Below are 12107 nucleotides of genomic sequence, written 5' to 3'. Positions count from 1 at the left end.
AAAAAATCAGCTTAATGCTTGCCTATTGCGTTCGTATATAAAAATGAATTCTCCCTAATTAGCACACTATGCATACCCACGTCTACATAACAGACATTACTAGTATGTGAGCAAATTGGACACAGACTTCATGGCAGTGAATAATTTCATAAAACACTCACATGAAATGTTCAGCAAGAAAAGAACACTACATGATTGTCTAATTTATTGAGAAAAAATATCTTAGACTATGAAAAAAATTCAATATTGGAGTGTAATAATTCAAGTGATAAACTTCAAATAATTATAGTGAAAATCAAAACCATTTTAATATAAAAACGAAGTGTTTCTTGATGCCATCATGAATATCCATCTTGTTTCATGTAAAGTATTATACAACTGAGTAACCACTTTTGAGATAGTTCTTAATTTTCCCTTTGCTTTCAGGATGTCAGCTGTCTCCTCACATTTTTTTGTCTGTGCCTACCTCACAAGTACTTTCCTCTAGGAGAACTGGGAAACCAGATAGTGAAATTTATTATACACTATATTTAAATTAGATGGTCAGGATTATGAATAGCCCTTTTTATATTGTCAAAACTTTTAATTTTATCCTGCCTTTCCTAAATAGCATATATTCCATAACTATCCTAAATTTATGCTATTTTATTAACCTTTTAACGAATATGCACTATAAGTAAAATTAAAACACAGAAGTATTTTAAGTTTGTGCCATTTTTGTTTATTATAAATAGATAAATATATACATATATATTTATTACTTTACTAACATGGATGTATGTTTAAACACAAATCAAATATATTTTTAAAGGATGCAATAGATATGAAATATAGAATTATTTTTTAACATCTTTATTGGAGTATAATTTTGTAGTGTATATATGTCCATGCCACTCTCTCACTTCGTCCCAGCTTACCCTTCTTACTCTCCATGTCCTCAAGTCCATTCTCTAGTAGGTCTGCATCTTTATTCCTGTCCTGCCCCTAGGTTCTTCATAACCATTTTTTTTTTTTTAGATTCCATATGTATGTGTTAGCATATGGTATTTGTCCTTCTCTTTCTGACTTACTTCACTCTGTATGACCGACTCTAGGTCCATCCACCTCACTACATAAAATTCAATTTCATTTCTTTTTATGGCTGAGTAATATATATATGTGCCACATCTTCTTTATCCATTCATCTGTTGATGGACACTTAGGTTGCTTCCATGTCCTGGCTATTGTAAATAGGGCTGCAATGAACATTGTGGTACATAACTCTTTTTGAATTATGGTGTTCTCAGGGTATATGCCCAGTAGTGGGATTGCTGGGTCATATGGTAGTTCTATTTTTAGTTTAGAATATTTTTTAAATAAACATGCTTCATTTCCCCTCGCCCCCAAATTTACATCTAACACTTTGTAAAATAGTGCTTTAAAAATCTGGTTCTAAATTTGGATAAGCTGCCCACTTGCTCTTGATATCTGTCAGAACTGAAAAAAGATAACCCACAAACTTACTTAGATGCAAGTAGAAAAGTTACAAACCAAGATGCACTCACTAAATCATGACACTCATTTTTCAATTACATCCACAAATTACACAATTTTTTTGGTTAAAATTCAGCTAGCAAATTTTCATTTTCTCTAATGTTAATTTTTTTCCAGACAAATTAACTGAAAGATATTAGATATTAGAGCTTTTATCTACTTTTTAAATGTCTTTTATTTAATCTAGTCTTCCTAAAGGAAGATTTTCCTCACTTAGAAAATTTATTCAATGTATTCATCATTAGTATCATTCCTAATCAGCAGGCTTTCTTTCTTTCCCACCCTCACTTTCTCCTTTCTTCCATCCTCCCTCCCTCCCTCCCTCCCTTCCTTCCTGCCTTCCTCTCCCCTCTCCCTTTCTCCCTCCCTCCTTTTCTTTCATTTTGCAGAAATATTTCTTGTCCATTTTCTGAAGGTTAGTTTAATTAAAACTAGATATTATAATCAGTAAATCCAATTAACTTGTCACACATGAACTGCAATATGTTAATATATGCTGAAAGGGAGAAAATAAGTAAAGGTACCACTAGCCAATTGCTAGAGTTTTTAAATTCCAACTTGCTCCTCAATATATCTTGTTACTGTTCATAACCAATGGCCATAGACTATGTAGATTGAATGAAAAAAAAAAACAGTGCCAATCCAGCCAATACATATTTTAATACTAATAAAGATTAATTTCTTCCTAATTTTATATATTCACAACAAACACAAAATGTTCTCAGCACAAAAAAGAAATTATAATTATGTGATGTGATAGAAGCAGTAGCTAAAGCTACAGTCTTAATCATATTGAAATATATAAATGTATCAAATCGACTTGTGGTACACCTTAAACTTACACAATGTTACATTGTCAATTATACCTCAATAAAAAATAAATTAGAAAACCAAATATAAATATAAGTGTTAATGTTTTCTTCCTGCACTACACTGGTTTGTCTTGCCCACCCTTAAGGTTTGCACTTTGGAGACCACTGATATAGACATTGAGGAGAAATGCTTTTTGAACAGAAGGATGATATTGATAGATCGATGTTCTAGGATGTTCACTCTGTGTAGAGAATAAATTTGAGTAGGCAATATGATAGGTCAATAAGGTCATTTGTAATTTTTAATTTGTTACTACATACATAATCTAGCTGAGTAAAAATGAAGCCCTAAAACTATAGCAGTGAGAGGGAAGGAGGAAAGGAAACAGATGGCCAGGGTGGAGTCACTGGAAATGAATGGGGGGACAAGTTCGGGGTGCCTCCTATGACTCTTACCTGCACCATTTGGCAGAAGCCCTGCAATTCATCAACACATAGCACAGGAAGAGGAGGTTTAGGGTAAGTGTGAGGAATTATGCATCCACTTTAGTATATGTTTGCTATACAAGTAGGGCATGCAGCTGAATATAGAAACGTGGAGCTGAGAAAAGAGGTTTGGGATAAAAATTAAACATCATTTCACAGTTTTAAGGGGACAGCAGAAGTGTGGGCCATTGTCTCTGAAGGCCATCGATAACAAGAGACAAAGGAGAGAAGAGGCTCTATGTCTTTTATTAACAATTTTCATATAGTATTAATGTTTTAGACTTGTCTATTCACCATTTGGAAAACATGGGGGCCTGAATCTGAGACTCTATGGCAATAGGGCACATGTAAGATAAGTAAATTGGGAGTGAGTCAGGTTTAGAAGCTCAAGCTCATTAATATGCTTCTTGGGGAGAACTTACCCAAGGTATTTTGGCAGAGAAAACTGAACAGCCATATCAGGAAGGCATCCACCAGAGAGCAGTGAGAGAGCACAAGAGGCAGAACAGAAACACAAGACAGGTAGGAAGGAGGTCAATACAGTGTGGAAACGTGATGGGGGAAGGGGAACCAGACATGAAGGAAGTACCTGGCACACCGGACACATTCAGAAGTATTGACTATCACTGTATTTATTTTAGATACTTTTGTGATTTCAAAAATTATTAAAATATTTTAATAGCTTCTTCAAACAAAGCCTAGGCATAATGTATACATAAGGGATAATAATGATAATAACAACTTGTGTAACCACCACCACTTTGAACATTCTCAGTAACTTGTTGCCCCTATTTACCCTATTCACACTCCCTTTCCTCTCTCCCAAAGGTAACTACTAACCTAAAATTTATGTTTTTCATTTTTTACTTTTCTCTATAGTTTTGCCAAATATATAAATACATATTTTCTAAAATATTGTTCATAAAATTTTTGTACTTGGTGAAATTTCACCGCATGCAGAGAATTCACTTGATGAAGTATTTTTGGCACTGTTGAAGTTCTATATCCATTAACAACAGTATTTCATCATCTAAAATGCACAGTGTCCCTTCTAATGGGAAACATTTATTGGCAACCATGCACTGAGTTTCAAGTTTTCATCAGATGAAAATTTCATTGTGACAATCACAGCCTAATTTGTCTTGAGTGTTTTGAGAGACTTAATCATACCACTGACTTTTTATCTCCTAGCATAAGTGTAGATTTTCATCTTCGTAGGAATTCTCTCTTCTGTTCTATTCTCAAAACCACCCAAATACACTAATTCTGAGTAGAGTATGTCCTAGATTTTAAGGGTATTATCTTTCTTTTAGAGAGAATTCATTAGCCCCAGAACATTTTTAAGGCCTTAACCTTGCAACTTAAGTGAATCCTCAAATTCATAAATATATGGACTGTTTAAATAGGCTTTGACTTTGTCCTGAGTGAAATTGAATAATATGTAGTGGATTAATATTTCAAAATTTATCTGAGTGCTTTTTCCTTTGATGTGCCCATTTACAGCCCCATACCACACACAGACCCCCCCACACACACATACGTGCATGCACCTAACAGCCTAGACAAGGAAGCAAGATATTTAGACTAGACAAATCAAATTATAAATATCTGCATTTCAAAAATGCCATAAACAAAATATCAAAGCAAGGGACAGGATGAGGAAAATATTGGCAACTTAAATGACAAAAGGTACCGTATAAATTCACAGAAAAGTACATTAATGTGCAATTCACAAAAATATAAATAGCCAATAAATGTAAAATATGTTCAATACCAAAGAAATGATTTTTAAGCAGAAAACTACAAAGAATAAAAATAACAAAAACAATGATGAAATAATGATGCTACCTTGGATGGGAGAGTTTAGAGAAAGTAGGCATTTAAATTGGATAGCCCTTTCACACTATGAATCAAAAGCCTTAAGACACTTACTGCCTACATCCTTGTACTGTCCTCTAAGAGATGGGCACAAATACTTAGGTCTCAGGTAGTTCACCTTCATGGTTACATCAGAGGCAACATGAACAGTGTAAATGCCCACCACAGATGACTAAATAAAATATGATATATCAATATGATAACATTTGTGTAAGCCTTAAGATCCCGTTCTTAAAAACTGATTTAGAGGACTTCCCTGATGGCGCAGTGGTTGAGAGTCCGCCTGCTGATACAGGGGACACGGGTTTGTGCCCCGGTCTGGGAAGATCCCACATGCCGCGGAGTGGCTGGGCCCGTGAGCCATGGCCACTGAGCCTGCGCGTCCGGAGCCTGTGCTCAGCAATGGGAGAGGCCACAACAGTGAGAGGCCCGCGTACGGCAAAAAAAAAAAAAAAAAAAAAAAAAAAAAAGATTTAGAACATTAAAAAGATGTTAATGGGATACCTAAGTAAAGAATTAAGTTTAAAAAATGATATATCAATATAATTTTTGTAAGAAAACAGTAAAAATAAATAGGTTACATAGTTTTATGTATCCATAAAAGATATATCCTACAAATTATTTTGGGGGGATGGTAGGATAAAAAGTAATTTTTTTGTCTTACTGATGTTTCTAAAAAGTTTTTCGTTAAGTATTAATTTAAAATTGTTATTTAAAAAATAAATACCTAATACACAAAAATTACAGCTCTCAATATGTGAATACTATGAATTCTGCAAATGCTTGCAAATATTGACCTTCCCAACATATTTTTAAATGATTCTATATATGAACTGTATTCATATTTCTCATACCACATGTATTATATAAGGCATTTCTGTATTATGAAGCTATTTTGTCACTATTTTGCTTATTTACAAGCTAACCTCTCAAATGAAAGCCCGTACAGCACTGAGAAAAAAAAGACACAATTGTACTTCTTTCCCTTGTTAATCATGAATAAAACTGAAAGTCCATTTCACAAGGAACATATTTTTCAGTGATTTATGAAAGGAAACTCCTTAATGCCTAAACATACATGAAACTGAACCATATGACAACAATTAGGAATCTTTCAAAAACATTTAAAATCCAATTTTAGTGGTCTTTTAATAATAATACAATTTGAGCAAACATTTTATTTTTCTACAAAATAAACTTGTATTTTCATTTTATTTAGAAATAATGATCAGTTTTGATCTAAAGGTTTTTTAAATTAATTTTTAACTTCAGTCAAATGCCTCCAAGACAGTTAGTGGTGGACTTTCTGAATCTAAGAGAAAAGGACAAATAAAGCAGGAGGAAATGATAATTTCTTAATTTAAATTCCACTAATTTGGAATTTATTTTTAAACTTCAACAGTAATTACCTTAAAATGAACGGAAATTGTTTGACTAAAGTCATAAATTATTTTCCATTGCACCATATCAGTATCACTGTCTCTGCCTCTGGTCTCTACCTCCTTCAAATTATGCCCAGTAAGTAGATCTGAAATATGGATCCATCAAAATGAATTAAAGTTAAATTTAAGTGTCATCTCCCCTATGAAGAAGCTTCCCTACAGGCAGAATTAGTCATTGTTTCATAGGTTCTCCCATAATACTTCATACCCTTCTTAACAGATGTTCCATAAATTAACAATCAGTGTCATTTGCAGACTCAGGCAATGTCAGTGGCTCAAAAAAGACACTTACTTAAAAGGTCCAATGCCTTGGCCTTCAGGCAGCTCCCTCCCTCCCCTGATTCCAGGACCAATCGCTTCTACCCTTCTTTATAAGTACTTTCCGCTTCTCTTGTACCATCCTTTGCTGAGTTTCCTCTCTGAAATTACCTTTCCCTCTATCTGCCAGAAAATTTTAAGACTGTGTTTAAATTTACTTCCTATGTGAAGTCTCCCCTATTCCCTTACTGGGAAGGAAGCCCACCATCCACTGATTTCCTTTGTATCAATCTGATATTGTCTTGTTCCTACTCTTCTTTCTAGAGAGCCCAGGCAGGATCTGAATCACTTTTGAACATTCTAAAATAGAGTATTTGAAGCATATTTTGATAAAGAAATACTTTTTTGATGAAAACTTATATAAATCTCCCAATATATTAAAATGTGCCTTAGAATTTCTTGTTTATGTTTGCATTTATGATCTTTACTTATTTTGTAGTTAATCAGTGAAAACAATGAGGCTGTTTTGAGAGAACTTTGAAAAGAGAATCTGAGTAACATTTATTTTCATGCCTAACAGCTGTACTTTTTCACTTATTTCTGAGTTTTCTCTAGGTTGTACAATATTAAAAAATCATGACTCACACAATTAAGTTGCAAATGGTAATAGATTTTTAACTCCTTATTTTTCAGTCTCAAGATCTTTCAATAACATTGCCCCAGAAGCATGAAAGAGGAATAAAAGGAAATGTCAAAGTTGAATTATGGTAGAAGGGCTCTTCACTGACAGACTGGTAAGTAGTCTGTGTGTCAAAAAAACAGTTAAGGAGAGGATTATGAAAGGATACAAACAATTTAATTTTTCACATAAAACATACAAAGGTCCATATTGTGGCCATTTAAAAAAATTTTTTATTGCTGTATAGTTGATTTACAATGTCGTATTAGTTTCAGGTGTACAGCAAAGTGAATCTGTTATACATATACATATATCCACTCTATTTTAGATTCTTTTAGATCCTTTTCCCATTACAGAGTATTGAGTAGAGTCCCCTGTGCTGTGCAGTAGGTCCTTATCAGTTACTTATTTTATATATAGTAGTGTGTATGTGTCAATCCCAATCTTTCAATTTATCCCATTTTAAAACTATGGATAAGCCTTTTCTAAGTAAGCAGCTGCTCCTCAGAGCTCCTTATGCATCATCTATGAAGTCTAGTATCTGTTTCTTTAAAACATGACAGGAACTCAAAGATATTTAGAAGCAACTGGCACATGAAAATCATCTAGATTTTTATGATTCTTTTTCCAATAATTTATAATTATTTTTTCTACACCTAATTTAACTGTGATTTTAGCCAAAACTTTCCAAAGCAATTACCTTACTTTTCTTAGAAACAACATTTCTTTTGCTCCCGTATTTCATCTCCTTACGTAACACTCAATTACGTGAACAATTAAATATTAAATTTAATGTAATGGTAAATAAGAGAACAACTAGCATACACAGGTAAGGAAACAAAAATAAATGGCTCTTGAGTGGCATGGACATATATACAGTAACAAACGTAAAATAGATAGCTAGTGGGAAGCAGCCACATAGCAGAGGGAGATCAACTCGGTGCTTTGTGACCACCTAGAGGGGTGGGATAGGGAGGGTGGGAGGGAGGGAGATGCAAGAGGGAAGAGATATGGGAACATATGTATATGTATAACTGATTCACTTTGTTATACAGCAGAAATTAACACCACATTGTAAAGCAATTATACTCCAATAAAGATGTAAAAAAAATAATAAAAAAGTAATAAAATAAATGGCTCATGATTAGGATACAGCACAGCTAGAGGGAGCAGGAGTGCACAGGGCTGCTGTGGAGTATTTCACTAACTTTGAACACCCATCCTACCATGGGCTTTCAGAGGAAATGGATCATTTCATAGTCCAGTGAGTCATGAAATGTAGATTTAGAGGCTTTCTACTGTACTAATTACTTAACAATATTTGGAATCCCTGTTAGAAATATAAACTGGAGAGGAAACATAAAATACATGTGAAATCTATCTGTAATGCCATTTTAGTACTTGCCGTTAAAACATTATTTCATGTTATTCAACGGACAACAAAGATAAGAGCATCCACCAAACAAATGTATCTGAGACTTGACTGATTTTTAATTGAATTCTATGCGAGTAAGTTGAATTGATTAATTAATGTTCATTGACTCCCAAAACATGCAATAAACTGTGCTCAGTTCAAGAAATATACTGATAAAAAGATCCATTCCTTTATAGAACCTATATTCTTTAGAGTTGTAGTCTCTAAACTTATTGTTCACACATCTCTACCAGTAAAAATATTTGAGGATTATATATATCTCTTTATTTATAAATATATGCTTATCTATAAAATTATCTATGTACATATATGCATATATACACATATATGCATGTTTATATATGTATATTTATAAATTATATGGTGTACATCTGTACATATTATGCTTTATGAAATATTCACAGTCAACTTTGGATTCCATGGTTCTGAATGTAGGAAAATTATTTGTTACTTCCACCATTTTACATAAGGCGACATGCACAGAAGTGAGTTTTTCTTTTTAACATGACCAGTGCAAAGATACAGTCATCCATTTGATAAAAAAATTTATCAGATGAGTCAACTGCACCATGATTGAGAGTTTATTCCATGGTCTACACCAGGGGTCCCCAACCCCAGGGCCACGGAGCGGTACTGGTCCACAGCCTATTAGGAACCTGGCACACAGCAGGAGGTGAGCAGTGGGCAAGCGAGCAAAGGTTCATCTGCCCACCTGCCGCCCCCCATCGCTCGCATTACTGTCTGAACCATCCCCCTTCCCCGCCCCGTCCGTGGAAAAATTGTCTTCCACGAAACTGGTCCCTGGTGCCAAAAAAGGTGGGGGACTGCTGGTCTACACCAGAAATAAATACATCTGTCTTCATAAGTAAACAAACTGGTGGACCTAAAAAATTTTACAATGCACGTGAGAGTTTTTTAAATTATATTTTAGGGAATGTTCACAGAGTTTCTGTGAAACCCTAGCATTCACTAGCACATGGCTTGAAGGACACTGCTCTCTGGTCTGGGGCATGTAGGTCCACTGTCTGGCACAGACGCTCTCTCCATAATATTTATTATTTGACACGTTATTTTAAGGAGAATTGTTCATATACTTTAACAATAAACTACTCCTACACTTCATTTTCCAGTGCTTGGAAATATTTATATATTCAAAAAACTGAAAAACCTAATTGAAATCCAATTTCAAGTCTTTTTTTTTCACTCTATATATTTCAAAATCACAGTGTCAGATTGGAGAATATAATATAAAACCAAAACATTATTAAATAATTAAGAATATTTAATATTATTAATATTATTAATTATATTTTTAAATATTATTAACCCATTCTGCATTTATGTTACTTTATTAGCACACAAAATATGGCTTATAGTTTGGAAGGAGAAAAAAGAGGGAGAGGGAAGAGACAGGGGCAGGGAGAAAAGGGAAGGTGGAAAGAAGAACAAAACAATATCAAGAATTTCCACGTTATCTGGAGTCTAGGATTTAGAGAAGACAGTGAATATCACCAGTCAAAATGCATTGTTTTCCAGGAATGAATGTGGTAAAACTGTGACACATGACCTTGTTTTCTGATAAAACTTTCAAAATGATTTAGATTGCTTTTTTTCTAACCTTTCAAAACACTCAGAAATTAAAGTGGCTCACACAGGAGATAATTAATTAAATGTAGAATTTGTAAACATGAAACTGAGAATAAGACTTTTTCTGGAATAAACTGCAGCACTCATATTCTGGGCAGTAGATCTATTGTAATCAGCTGATGAGAAATTAGGATAATAAGTCACCAGCAATCAACAATTTAAATTGGATGCAGGAAGCCAGCATTGGCATGGTGCTGTTTGGTGACAGGAAAGACATCATGGGAGAATTTCCAGGCTGACTAAATATCACATCTGGGTGAAGCATGTCCACTCCTTTCTTTTTCTTTTTTTTTAACAAATATTGCATGGGATGAAGGAATGTCAAGGCGAAACTTTCTAATACAGATGCAGAACACATGCATTTGTGCCAGCTCAAAGCAAGATTACAGACACTGGAGGCACTGTTGTGGTTTGGCAGTTGAAATCATCCATTTTCATTAACTTGTGGTTCAAAGATACAACCGCGTTTAGGAAAGGATGCTGCCTTTTCGGTGACTGTGTGTTAAAAGCTCAGTCCTAAAAGCTAAAGAGTGAAACAACCACATGTTTGGAGATCATGCTAAATTTCAAATATTTCGGACTGAAAGCAATTCAACCACAGTAAAAACACAGGTTCTAAACAAACATTCTTTGCAGATAATGTCTACAAAGCACTTTCCTCATTTTTACTTGATATTGTTTGTGAGAAAAGGCACAGCCAGCACTTAACCTTCCGAGTCATGAAGGCCTTGGAAAATATGCCAAGTAATAGAAAGAAACCCACACAATAGAAGCCAAATGTCTCTTCCCCACCTCAAAAATAATCCAAGTGATGGGAAGACATTTTAAGCACCCAGAGAGCTATTAGTTCTCCCATTTTTCCTAGTTATTTTACATTTCATAAGTTAGATGACTTGCAACTGACTGTTGCAGGGTGACCTAAAGAAGTAATTAATTCAGCTTCTGAATATAACATTAATTTAAATCAGCTATAATTCTAGGCAGTTACTTGCATTATATAAAGTCAAACCTCTTGCTCTCAATGTCGTCTACTTGGATAATGGCATTCTAATCTTTCAAGGCAAAATAAAAGTCAGACTACCTCTACAATATAGAGGGGAGTTTTCCCTGGCAATATGATTTTTGACTAGTATGGACCATAAAAATCACAGGGTTTGGGAAGTGGAAGATAATTTTTCATTTTCTAGTTGGGGACACAGGTCATACTTTGCCCAAGAAAGGGAGCTAATTAAAGGCGGGGACCCAGCAGCACCACTCTGCTGTGGGATGCTTCCCAACTGCATAGCTCCAGTCACACTGAACAAGTGTGGCATCAGGAGATTCACCGTCACACGTGGGCTAGACATAGGGGAAAAAATAAGCCCTAATTATGTCCCATAACCAATTTATTTTATTCTTTTAATTCTCCTGTGTTTCCAAACTCATACACTAAACTCTTACTGTACAAGTGTGATTTTATTGGAACACCTAAGAACACATCAGAAGAAAGGATATTCCTGACCCCGTAGCCTCATGCTACTCATATCATGTTTGCTTTGACATTCTCTCACTCCAATTACTTTATAAATATTTGACACCCCACTCTACTCTCCTTTTGTTGTGTGTGCGTCTAATTTGCACACATTTCCTAGGGTGAACCCATGTGTTAGGTAGAATAGTGGCCCCAAGAGACATTCACATCCTGATCTATAGAACTCAAGAATATGTTGGTTACTTGGAAAGGGGGAATTAAGGTTAGAGTTGGAATTAAGTTTGCTAATCACTGACTTTGAGATGGGAAGATTAGCCTGGGTTATCTGGGTGAGTCCAATGTAATCATAAGGGTCTTTATAAGTGGAAGAGAGAGGCAGAAGAAAGTAAACACAAGAGATGCAGCATGGGAAACATGCAGCCCAACATTCGGAGAGGGATCACAAACCAAGGAATGCAGGTGGCCA

The 12107-nt window shown here is 34.7% G+C and overlaps 1 protein-coding gene across 2 annotated transcripts in view; it reads right to left on the bottom strand.

Annotated features, from left to right (window-relative positions):
• The window catches only part of CFAP299 (cilia and flagella associated protein 299), a gene marked incomplete at both ends in the record, with an annotated part of 616738 nt that overhangs the window by 302525 nt on the left and 302106 nt on the right, over positions 1-12107 (bottom strand). The window lies entirely within an intron of this gene.

The sequence above is a fragment of the Leucopleurus acutus genome (assembly GCF_964270905.1).
Source record: "Leucopleurus acutus genome assembly, chromosome: 4".
Taxonomy (NCBI): Eukaryota; Metazoa; Chordata; class Mammalia; order Artiodactyla; family Delphinidae; genus Leucopleurus; species Leucopleurus acutus.
This window is presented reverse-complemented; position numbering and strand designations above follow the sequence as displayed.